This window comes from Carya illinoinensis, chromosome 14 (assembly GCF_018687715.1).
Source record: "Carya illinoinensis cultivar Pawnee chromosome 14, C.illinoinensisPawnee_v1, whole genome shotgun sequence".
Taxonomy (NCBI): Eukaryota; Viridiplantae; Streptophyta; class Magnoliopsida; order Fagales; family Juglandaceae; genus Carya; species Carya illinoinensis.
The window spans coordinates 2,007,282-2,020,349 of NC_056765.1; the positions used below are offsets into that span (position 1 = coordinate 2,007,282).

At 39.0% G+C, this 13,068-nt stretch overlaps 1 long non-coding RNA gene across 1 annotated transcript; it reads right to left on the reverse strand.

Moving 5' to 3' along the window:
* Nucleotides 1–2,660: 2,660 nt before the first annotated feature.
* LOC122293347 lies at nucleotides 2,661–4,733 on the reverse strand. Its single transcript, XR_006237248.1, has 4 exons — nucleotides 4,373–4,733; nucleotides 3,810–3,824; nucleotides 3,559–3,620; nucleotides 2,661–3,081 (listed from the first exon to the last, which is right to left on the reverse strand). It is a non-coding gene; the product is annotated as an uncharacterized LOC122293347 (long non-coding RNA).
* Nucleotides 4,734–13,068: the final 8,335 nt, after the last annotated feature.

The window sequence follows — 13,068 nt, forward strand, 5'->3', positions numbered from 1 at the left end:
TCTCATTTTTAAGCCTTCTATTCTTCTGTCAATGGCTCATTCCTCTGCATCTCAACCTCCTGTCCTTTCTGCAGCTACCATTAGTGCCATGTTGCAACTAGAAAATAATAGTATGGCTAATAGGTCAGACTCCGATGCCATCTACGACCTGGTGAGTCTTGGGACTCGCTACTCATCCTCCATTGTTGGTTTTTCCCAAAGGGTACAAGCCAAAAACCATGAGGTTGAAAGGCTGAAAGAACAAATTGTTGTACTTCAACGAATTTCTCAAGAGTCTCACATAAGGGAAGGAATCGAACGGCAGAAGAATAGACAGTTGAAGTCTCTTTTAGATTCTTCATTCTACTTGCCAGCTCCCATGGCTAAGGATGACCTGATGTTGTATGAAGAGTATGAGCGTCTCAAACTTGAGGCTAAAAACCTCAAGTTTATGTAAAAATAATAATAATAATAATAAAATATAAAAAAAAAATTTCTTTTACTTTCTTGCTTGTTTTGCATTGTTTGTTTTGTTTTTCTTTCTTTTGCTTTTTGTATTTTTAACTTTGACAGAAATCTACTCCTTGTGTACGCTCGAATATCTCAGGTGAATTTTTCCTCTCTGTTTAATCATTTTCGTCTCAATATATGTTCTACAGTGTTTATCTTGCTCAAATTCATGTCTGTATAACATACATCATCGAATATTCATTGTTGAACATTGAGGACAATGTCACATTTAGTTGGGGGGAGGGTTTTCTGTTAAAAATGTGTTAAAATCTTTTTTTTTTTTAAATAAAAAATAATAATAAAAATAAATAAATAAATAAAATAAAATAAAATAAAATAAAATTTGTGAGGTGCATTGAAACATAAACGATTAACACACACTTCTGGCATGTTTGTTAGATTTGTGTATCTTGGTGGAATAGTTGAGCGGAATTATTTTGTGAAGATTTATTTTCAACCTTAAGCATAGAACATGACTTATGATGCCTCATATTTTGTTGAGGAGTGACTTGAAACACCGGGATGCGATATTTACAAAAATGAGAATTAGTATGATTTATATAGAATGAAGGGCAAGTTTTGAAAGAACAATTTGCACATGCTTACACTTGTAGTGTTCCTCATTAACGTTCATTGATTTAAAACAGGATAAGTAAACTGCAGGACTACCGAGCCTTATATATATATATATATATAAAAGAAAACGAAAAGAAAAGAAAACGAAAAAAAAAAATCGTGTAAGTTTTCCTAAATAAAGGGCTAGAAACAGTTATCCAAAACTTTGGGGGTTGAATGATCAACCTTTAAACAGAGTTGGCGTGAAAACTGCTAGTCCCTTAGGCTTTGAGGTAGTTAGAATCAATAATGATTAATCTTAAGGTTGAAAAATCCTATGATAAATCATGTTTATTAGTGAGGAACATACAGAGGTTTAGCCACACACACATATTCGAGTTCTGATACATTTGCCCCAATTCTATGTGAACAATTACTGAGACTTTCCTTGTGGATACAACTCATGGTGTTGAGTAGTCACGAATCAATTATTTTGTGAGAATTCAGAATTATGTTTGATTGTTTTTGTTTGAATTTCGAGCTTTATGCAATGTTCATCTCAATTAATTTTCACTATTTTGCTCAAGGATTAGCAAAATGCTAGTTGGGGGGTGTGATTGAGCTGAAATATTGCATATTTTAGCTATTTAAAACCAATATATTTTAAATTCATCATGACATTATTATTGGTTTTAAATGGAAAAATGGTTAAAGTGAATAAATCAAAGTTGTGATTTTAATTGATTAAAAGCATGAATTTCTGCTTGAATTCTACCAACTATTGATTACTGCTCCTAAATCCAATGGTCATGGGAATTTTGGGAGCTCTGATCTTGAGCTTAATTGGATGTTGAGTTGCCGAGTTGGTGGTGATTGGAAGTTTGAGAATTTGTGGTCTAATTGAGAATTATGCCATTACTTTCCTCGGTCAACTTACATAACAACTTCATTTTATACATAGCATATGTATTTTCTATAACTATTTTACTTGTCTGTATTTTATACTTTATGATGATTGTTATGCACGATCTGCAGTCAAGTGGGAACTGCACAAAGACATCGTCCATGCCTCACAAGAACTCCACAAGCAGATAGTTGAAACTATTAACAATTTTGAGAAGTTATCATCAGAATCAACTTTTGGATCCCCAAGAACACTTCACACAAGCAGCCACATGCAGGACACCAACTCACCAGACATGCAGCAGACCACACGGACACCATGCAGCAGCAATTCATTCGGACAACACACAGCCACTCACACCATGCAGGACAGCAACCAAATCACACGATGCAATCACATATGCAGAACAACTTCATTCGGACAGCACACAGCCACTCACACCATGCAGTGGACACATGCAGGAAAGCAACACATGCACATAGGGCTGTTCATCCGGGTTCCAACCCGGGAACCCGGGTACACCCGGACCGGAACCCGGGTCTCAAATCCGGGCCGAAACCCGGGCCGGATTAAACCGGGTGAGACCCGGTCCAAAACCCAGATGCATCCGGATTTTTAAAAACCCGGAATCCGGGTTCCGGGTTGAACCCGGTTTTTTTTTTTTTTTTTTAATTCCAGTTATAAACTGGGAGCTATGAGAATGTCTTAAAAATGAAAAATTGGGAAGTCAAATCCTACTTCCCATCACCTGTAAGAACATACAAAACTAAATATTAAGCTTTACACTTCTTGTACATGCAGACAGATTAAAGGGGTAAATTTTAAACCCCCTTCCCAGAAAAAAAATAATAAAAAAAACAAAAAAAGAAAAAAGAAAAAAAGAAAAAGGAAAAAAGACATCTAAAACTATCAACTATTAGTTCAAATCAAGCCAAAAACCTGTGCTTACTCCTTACAAGCATAAACTACCAAAAAAAGCAAAAAAAAAAAAGAGAGAGAGAGAGAAAAGGGACAGCCTATTAGCTCAAATCAATGCCACCACTGGCCCACAAAACCGCTGCTGTTGGAGCCAAAACCTTTGGAGGTTCGTAGCTCATTGTAGAGAGAACTTCTGAGATCTTCCATTGCTCGACCTAAATTATGAAAAAGATATTATGATATCATTCTGGAAATGATCTCAACAAAAGAAGGCAGGCACTTAATTCCATATACATGCAAAAGCCATGGACTATGTACATACAGTACTACAGCCAAGAACAAAGAGAAATGCTTGAGAAAATCATCTTAACATGTGACTTTTAAATTAATTCCTATATAGTTTACAACATAAACATGGACACAAGAGCTTAAAACTAGTTGGGTTCCTGGATATGATTTAAGTTAGGTCGTTACAACATAAACATGAGTACAAGAGCTTAAAACTAGTCTAGAAACATGGAGGAATTTATGCATAAACATAAACTTATGCACGTGCTGGAGTAGTTGGGTTCCTGGATATGATTTTGAGTAGCATACTAGCATGTCCAACTGTTCCATCATTGACGATCAAGTTCAATTAATAATATGTATAATTTGCTTACTATGTCAAATAACTAAGAACTAGTACAAACCTTGTTAATGTCAGCAAGGCCTCCCTCAGCAATTCCATATAAAAGATACTCAGCCGCCACACCTGCCAGTGCTATACATGAGAACCTGTTCAGTGTCTGAAAAACAAAAGGATTTGTTTCCAGGGAGATAAAACTCACTATTTTCAATCAAAAAAACTAAATATTTTTAAGTAACATTAAATGAAATATGTTACAGGCATGTCTATATATATATAAGCTGTAAGAATGCTATGACATACTGTAGCAGATACCTTTCCTGCATTAACCTGCATGACATGAAAGGGGAGGTAACATTCAGTAACAAGAAGGCAAAACACTGGCAGATATAAGTGAAAATCTGTACTTATTACGAGTTCAATTAAGTGTTTGTTTTTGACTTAGCCCATCAGGTTGAACTTTAACCAAAACAAATATATGCAATGCATCCCAGTTTGAACTTTAACCAAAACAAAACCCAAACAGGGGGAAAAAAATCATATGTATATATATAGTAGTTCATATATATATGTGATCAGATAAGAGTTTGCTCGATTTTTCTTAAATAAATAAATATATAATTAAATAATGAACCCAGATTAATTGTGATCGATTTCCAACAAAACAGAGAAGAAAAAAAAAAACAGAGAAGAAAGAAAATAAACCCTAATGCTATCGACAGTCTAAGCTAAACAAACCCATTTAACTTTTCAGAATGGGCAACCATAGACGAGAAACTATAGGCACGAAATGATCAAAACAAGATAAAATATAATCAACCAACAAAAGCATCTAGGAATCGGATGAAGACGGTAGCATTACAGAAGCATCTACTTACATATATCGGCACGAGGATGACGACGAGGCACGATGATGAAGACGACGGCTAGAGTTTCCGAGAGAATCAGAGAGGGACGATGGCTATGGTTTCGGGGAGACTCAGAGAGGGTTCGGCGCGAGAGACGGAGAGAGGTAGGAGATGGCTTCCAGACTCAAGCCGCTAGGGTTTTATTTTTCACCTTATATACACCCGGGTATAACCGGGTCCGTATTATAACCCGGATATCATACCCGGGTCCGGACCGGGTAGAGTGGTTATATAAATGCGGGTTTCGGCCCAGGTCAAATCCGGGCCGAAACCCATATCCGGGAACCCGGTTATCCGGGTTCCGGTCCGGACCGGATAAAATCCGGCCCGTATGAACAGTCCTACATGCACACATGCTCACATGCAGCACACGGACACCATGCATGGGACCCACTCACACGAAGCAAACATGCAGCACTCAACAAACCACACACATGCAGATCACTCGGAAGCTGCTGCAGCAAAGAAAAAGAAACTCACACATGCATGACAGCAGGAACATTCGGACAGCAACCTGGACGTGCAGCAGCAGCAAGCTTCTGAGTTATTTATTCCTTCTTTTCCGAGCAGCTCACATGCAATAAAACCACACCAGCTCACACAGCAGACAACACCTCATTCGGACACATGCAGGACAGCAACCAGCTCACACATGCAGCAGGTCACCACGGCATCACTTGAGCAGCTCACAAGACACACGGCTATAAAAGGAAGGAAGGTTTTCGTCCAGAGAGAGAGTTGGGGGAGGAGTTCAGTGCGTGGGGTAGCTTAGCTGAAAGTTTTTTTTTATGCTTTTCGTCCAGAGAGAGAGTTGGGGGAGGAGTTCAGTGCGTGGGGTAGCTTAGCTGAAAGTTTTTTTTTATGCTTTTCGTTCAGACCTGAAGAGTTGTTTTCGGAAGGAAGTTTCAGTTTTTGTTTTGGTTTTATTTTCTGTTTAGAAGAAGCAGGAGTTGTTTTCGGAAGGAAGTTTTAGTTTTTAACTTGTTTTTATTTTCATTTAGAAGCTAGCAGCAGCAGAGTCTTTTAGTTGAAATTCCTTTTCGGTTCCAACAGTTTTTCTTTACTCTTTTCGTTTGAGGAGAGGCAGCTGTAATGAATTTATCCTTTCACTTTGTTTTGGTTCCAGACCGAGACCTAGGAGTAGAGTAGCTTTTAGTTTTTATTTCTATTCTTTTCTTTTTCGTTTTGGACCAGGGTGGCTGTTTTTGTCTTTCTGCACTTATTTTCGTTTGTTTTGGTCTTCATGGACGGATGCAGCAGCAGATTTCGTCAATCATTTATTTTTAGTTTAGTTCTATAGTTTTACTTATCATATTTAGTTTTTATTCTTTTCGGTTGTAGCGTTGAGCATTTCTTTTTTTTTTCTTTCTCTCGTTCGTGTTCATCGTTTGGAGTTCTCATTTTATTTTACTTTGGTTCATTTCTTTGTTTATTTGTCTCTTATTTGGTGCTCATTCCTTTTCACGTTGCAGACTGAACTTGATTGTTCTAGGGGAGAGTTGTGCTCGGCAGTTTTTATTTTTGCCTACAATGCTCTGTTGTTTTAAGAATTTTTTTTATTAAGAATTGTTTTAGAATTTTTAATTAAGTGTACTAGTTTAATTTATTGCAAGAAGGGTTTGGTAGAGAACTTTTGTTTTTTGTTTTAAGTTGGGTAATTTAATTGTTGTGTACTTATTTCATGTTATTTATTTTTATTGTTTCATTAAGCTTTCATTTTAATAGTAATTACAATTGTTATGATTTAATTTGAGAATTTGTGATTTAGATGATAAACCCTAGAATATTGGTTTTATGCATTTTCAATTTTCAATGCATATTTTGATTACTTTCCAATCTAGTTTAATTCTTAATTTAGTTTTATTAATCTCTGAATTTAATCTGTTAGTCATTTACATTTCAATCCGACAATCACAAATCTAAAAATATGAATCTAGTCCATGACTAGTAACCTCTTCCATCCATTGTACATATCATCCTTTTGTTTCTCTTTGTGAAATTTTTCACATTTTTCAACAAGTTTAATTTTAAGTAACTTTCCCTGAGGAGACGATCTAGGAATTTATTCCTAATTATTACACGACATCCTCCTGCACTTGGGATAGCATCAGTGCTACTCATTTTTGAGTGAGTCAAACCCCCTGCCCTTCACCCATAAATTTAAGAAGTTATCTTCCTTTTTATTTATTTCAGCATGAACCAACAACAGTTTATAGACTTGCATTGTTTTGTTTTATTAGCTTATGAACACTTCTTACTCTTACCTACAAAAACTGTCACATTGCACCATCTATTTACCTTAACTATCACATTGCATGGATGTAACATCCAAGTTATAGAACAACTTAAATATTGTATAAGACTTTGTTTATGCCAAATGTTGGCATTATGAGCCTAAATTTGATTTTGTACAATTATACTTTAATCAATGATGGACACTTCTTACTCTTTTGTTATTTTGGGCTTTAAATATGAGTGTTTATGACTGTGGGCAGCAACTACATGCTGCTGTAGGTGTGTGTATGTAGCAAAAACTAGACTAGGAAATACTAGAGTAAAAATTAGAGTTGGGATGTTGTTGTAGGGACTCCACTTGTTCTGTTGGGACTCCCAAAGGTTTGTTAAAACTATATGTTGCTATTGGGACTGCATATGTTGGAGTTTGTTGATCATTTTGAGCTGTTATATGTTGGTGAAATTCTTTTTTTTTTTTAATACCATCTAGGTTCATCTATATGCTGATGTTATAGGGTGTGATCACGTGGTTTATGCATATGTGATTGTGAATGTGCATTAAAATTATATAGAAATACTGGCAGACAGTGAACATTAGCATTGTGAATGTCTAAAAACTGACAAGTATTTTTTGGATGCATAAAAAATGAATGTGCATCTAAAACTGTTTCTCTAGTTGACTGCATTTGGAATTGTGAATGTGCATAATAATTTTTTTGTTAGCATCTGCAAAAATTGTCTACTAGAGATGCTAGTTTTATAGATTGTTGGATTCAATTGATGAAAATGAATATGATTGTTAAAAGTTATTAGAGATTATGAAAATAAAAATAAAAAGTATTTAAAAATAAAAAAATAATTAAAGAAATAGAAATAATAAATAATAATATTTTATTATTATAGATAATATGATGTCTAATCTAATGTAGACTTTAATTTTTAAATGATTAGTTAAAAGCAAAAACATTATATATTAATTAAATTTTGAAGATTATGATAGACAATACAATACAAATAGTCAACGAGCCCAATCAAATCAATTTGGATATATGAGATTGCCTCATCATCTAAGCATAACCTAGAGAGAGTTGGGGCAACAATAGAGGGAGTGTTAGAATGTAGGAATTGATAAGTTCATTTCTCATTGATGGAAGGTTTACACAGTGCTCTCATTTATAGAGAAGAGCACGTATGCAGCAGGTTGTTATTCTAACAAACAGCTGGCGTGCAGATTGCCTGCAGCCAGCTGTCCGATAGTGCTAGCAACGGAAAGCATGCATTACAAAACAGAGAATTAGAACCAGAAATATTCTAACAGAATCATAAAACAGAATTATAAAGGAGTATTTCCAGAAGTTTCTTGCTGCTGAGATGTCTTGATGTCCTCGTGTATTTCTGAGCTGGAGGATTGTTGCTTGATGTGCTGAGGCGTGGCTGAGGTGGCTTTAGCTGAAATGTTATCACCCTCCCGCGAGTCCATCATGGGAACCAAGGTGAGACTCGATCTTAATGTGAGAAACCGAGATGAGAGGAGTGGTTTTGTGAACACATCAGCAATCTGATCACGGGAAGAAATGAAGGCGACATGTAAGGTCTTGGATGCAACTCGGTCACGCACGAAGTGGAAGTCAATTTCCATATGTTTTGTTCTTGAGTGAAGAACCGGATTGGATGAGAGATATGTAGCCCCCAAATTGTCACACCAAAGGGTCGGGGGTTTGGAGAGAAATAATCCAAGATCTTTGAGTAGTGACTGTAGCCACAGTAATTCAGCAGTGGTATTTGCAAGAGACTTGTATTCAGCTTCAGTACTTGATCGAGCAACTGTTTGTTGCTTCTTGGATCCCCAAGAGATGAGGTTTGATCCGAAAAAGACACAATAACCACCTGTGGAGCGGCGGTCATCTGGGCAACCCGCCCAATCCGCATCCGAAAATGCATGGAGATGGTAAGAAGAAGAGTGCCGAATGTGCAAGCCATAATGGGCTGTGTGTTTGAGATATCTCAGTATTCTCTTCACAGCCTGCCAGTGAGGAAGCTTTGGGGCATGCATGAACTGACAGACTTTGCTAACAGCAAAGGCTACGTCAGGTCATGTGAGGGACAGGTATTGGAGGCTGCCAACAGTGCTTCTATAGAGAGTGGGGTCGGGAAAGACTGGACCATCAGTAAGTGAGAGATGAGTAGAGGCTGCCATTGGGGATTTTACGGGTTTGGCAAGGTCCATATTTGTTTTCTGAAGAAGATCACAGATGTATTTGGTTTGAGACAAGTGGAGGCCAGTGGGTAAGGAATTTATTTCGAGACCAAGGAAGAATTTCAGTGGGCCTAAGTCTTTAACTGGGAAGGACATATTGAGTGAAGTGAGGACAGACGAGATGGCATCCAAACTGGAGCCAATGAGGATGATGTCGTCTACGTATACCAGAAGAAAAAGTTTGACTGAACCGTGTTTGTAAATAAACAAGGAGGGATCAGCAAGGGATGATGTAAATCCAAGTTCAAGCAGTCTGTTACTCAACTTTGAGAACCAAGCACGTGGTGCTTGTTTCAAGCCATAAATGGCTTTGTTCAAGCGACACACATGATTTGGGTAATCTGGGTTGATAAACCCAATAGGCTGACACATATGGACTTGTTCTTGGAGGTCACCATGAAGAAACGCATTATTAATATCTAATTGACGATGGGACCAATTTTCAGACACAGCAATAGAGAGTATGGTGCGGATGGTAGTGGGCTTAACAACTGGACTAAATGTTTCAGAAAAATCAATACCTTCCTGCTGATGAAATCCTTTTGCAACCAGGCGGGCCTTGTACTGTTCGACAGAGCCATCCGAGCGTCGTTTGGTGCGGAAGACCCATTTCCAGCCAACTAGATTTGTTGTGCCGGATGTTGGAACGAGAGACCAGGTATTTGTCTACAAAAGAGCTTGAAATTCGTCAAACATGGCTTGTCGTCATGGGTGATATTTTGCTGCCTCTGTAAATGAAGTGGGGGATTCGGGAATGGAGCTAGTAGTGGTAAGAAAGCTGCGGGGAGGAGGCCATGGCACTGTTTCGTCTGTAAATTGACGAGGATGAAGAGAGTTCGTCCGTGATCTAGTAATGATGGGTGCTGAAATTTGTGCTGGGTCTGGAGGTAGAGGCTGCGATGATGAGGACGAAACAGGGGATGATTCTAGAGAGAATGAAGGGGAAGATGGACTTGCTGGGGTTGTCGGTCGCGTTGCTGAAGATGAGGGAATAGAGGCCGTGTTATGTGAAGTGGTTGGGCTTGCTGAGTTGGGCTGGCTTGGAATGCTGGACACGGGTACGGGGCTGGAGGGATTTGAAGTAGATATGGGTAGTGGGCCTAGAATAGAAGGGAGTTGGGCTGGTAAAGGTGTGGGATTATGGTTGGACGGAACAGAGTTGATGTTCTTGGCAAGTGGAAACTGATGCTCATCAAAAATGACGTCCCGAGAAATGTATACTCGGCCAGAAGGGAGATGAAGGCAGCGATAGCCTTTGTGAGAGTCACTGTACCCAATAAATAAACACTGTGTGGAGCAGAGGTCGAGTTTGTGACGATTGTATGGCCTAAGATGAGGCCAGCAAGCACTTCCAAAAACTTTTAGCATGTTATAGTCAGGTGATTTGGAAAATAATTTTTGAAAAGGTGATTGATGGTGAAGAATGGGAGTAGGGAGACGATTTATGAGGTGAACGGCAGTGTGAAAAGCATCAGCCCAAAAAGGTTGAGGTAAAGATGCATGAGCCATAAGTGCGAGTCCAGTTTCAATGATATGGCGATGTTTCCTTTCCACGGCACCATTTTGTTGGTGCGTATGTGGACATGACAGTCGATGTGAGATTCCCTTTGATTTAAAAAGAGTGTGAAGGGATCGATATTCACCTCCCCAATCACTTTGTAATGACAAAATTTTTGAATTAAAAAATAATTCAACTTGACTTTGGAAATGAGTAAATACTTGAAGAACATCAGATTTTTGAATTAAGGGAAACCACCAAGTGAAACGAGTAAAATCATCTAAGAAAGCAACATAATAGCGAAAACCATCTCTGGAAAGAACAGGGGCAGGGCCCCATACATCACTGTAAATAAGTTGCAAAGGTTTGGTAGAGTGTTGATGAGAATCTCGAAAAGGCTGTTGAGAACTCTTGGCCTGACAGCAAGCTGAGCAAAGTGATGGAGGGTCACGGGTAGAGACAGGAAGGGAATTGTGAGAAATGATTCTGTGAACAAGTTGTAGAGAGGGATGACCAAGTCTTGAGTGCCATTGAGATAAGGTGGTGCGCTCGCCAACAAGTGCTTGAGGAGAGGAAGTGTGAGCTGGAAAGGCATAAAGACCATCAAGCGTGGGACCATGGAGAAGAGGTGTCTTTGTCTTGGAATCCTTCACAATGAAATGAGAACTGTGAAACTCAAAAAACACAGAATTATCATGGCAAAACTGTTGTACCGAGATTAAGTTTTTGGTAATATTAGGCACATGTAACAGATTTTTAAGAAGAAAAGAATGTGAAGAATAGGAGAAAACAGAGTCACCAATATTGGAGATCGGTAGAGCAGAACCATCGCCAACCCGTATCTGTTCATTACCACCATAAGGGGAGGAGTGGATGTTGAGATTGGCTAAATCAGACGTGAGGTGATTTGTGGCAGCGGTATCCGGATACCAGGAATGATCAGAGGAGGATGCAGAGGTTGTGTAGTGGGCGGAGAGATTTTTCGGTGGATCTTTTTGGTAAGCGTGGTCAAACCTGTGATAGCAGCTGATTACAAGGTGGCCAACTTTCCCACAGAGTTGACAAGTGGGTTTGGAGTGAGGGAGAGAAGAGAATTGAGGGGAGGCATTATGAGAGGAAGAGTGAGATGAGAAGGTGGTGGTGCGACCTCTTCCTCGACCACGATTATTTCCACGGTAGCTGCCATCATAGAAACCACGGCCACGGGAAGGAGAACTTGAGGTGAAGTTGGCCGAAAAATTTGTAGAAGTGGGAAGATGAGTGGAATGAGATAACCTGCTTTCATGTGTGAGTAGGAGGCTGTAGAGTTCTTCAGGGGTGAGAGGTTAAATACGAGTGGTAACGGAAGGGACGAAGGCATCATAATCACTGTTGAGACCTGCGAGTAAGTAAGATACAAATTGGGCAGAGTCTAAGGGATTGCCGACGACACTCATTGTGTCAGAGAGGTGTTTAACTTTTCGGAAATATTCAGTGATGGAGGAGGAACTTTTTGAAACGGTGGCAAGCTGGTAACGAAGTTGGGTGACTCTAGCATGAGATTGAGAAGCAAAGAGTTTGTCAAGAGCTGACCAGACAGCTCGAGCAGTGGGGTAGCCAACAACCTGAGCAATGAGGTTATCGGAAAGGGATGAAATTATGGCACTTAAAATAAGTTGATCGGTTTGCGTCCAGGTGAGATAGTCAGGGTTGAGGGTGGTGGTTCCTGGAAGAAACTGAGAAGGGGGAGAGACTGACCCATCTACGAAGTGAAAAAGGCGTTGGCCTTTGAGATAGGGAACCATCTGAGTTCGCCATAATAGAAAGTTTTCGTTTGTGAGTTTAACCGAGACAAGATGAGAGAGGTGAGGAAGAAGGGAAGGTGAGGGTGGGTTCGGATCTGGGTTTTTAGGTGGGGGGGTATTTTCCTCCATGGGAGACGTTTGTCTAGAGTAGCTCTGATGCCATGTTAGAATGTAGGAATTGATAAGTTCATTTCTCATTGATGGAAGGTTTACACAGTGCTCTCATTTATAGAGAAGAGCACGTATGCAGCAGGTTGTTATTCTAACAAACAGCTGGTGTGCAGATTGCCTGCAGCCAGCTGTCCGATAGTGCTAGCAACGGAAAGCATGCATTACAAAACAGAGAATCAGAACCAGAAATATTCTAACAGAATTATAAAGGAGTATTTCCAGAAGGTTCTTGCTGCTAAGATGTCTTGATGTCCTCGTGTATTTCTGAGCTGGAGGATTGTTGCCTGATGTGCTGAGGCGTGGCTGAGGTGGCTTTAGCTGAAATGTTATTAGGGAGTGATGTGAAAACAACTTTCATTTGTGGTGGTGGGGGTTGGGTTTTACATTTTCGTGTTCCAAGAGGCAATTTGAGTTTAAAAATGTCCATCAAATCACATGGCTGGCTACAGTGAAAGGAGGGAAGGGAGGAAGCTGCAAATGCCCCCCATGAGGTGTGAATAAAAGTAGCCAGAAATGACTGCTTGGCGAGCCGTCTAATACAATTTTGATTTTTTATTTTTTTTATTATTTTTATTTTCTATATTTAAATATTAAAAAAAAAAACACATCAATATATTAAAAAATTATTTTTTTAATTATTAAATAAAAAAATTAATTTAATGAGCGATCATTTACAGCAGACAAATGCATGCCCGTAAATGCAGCGGGCATGGTAGTTTTA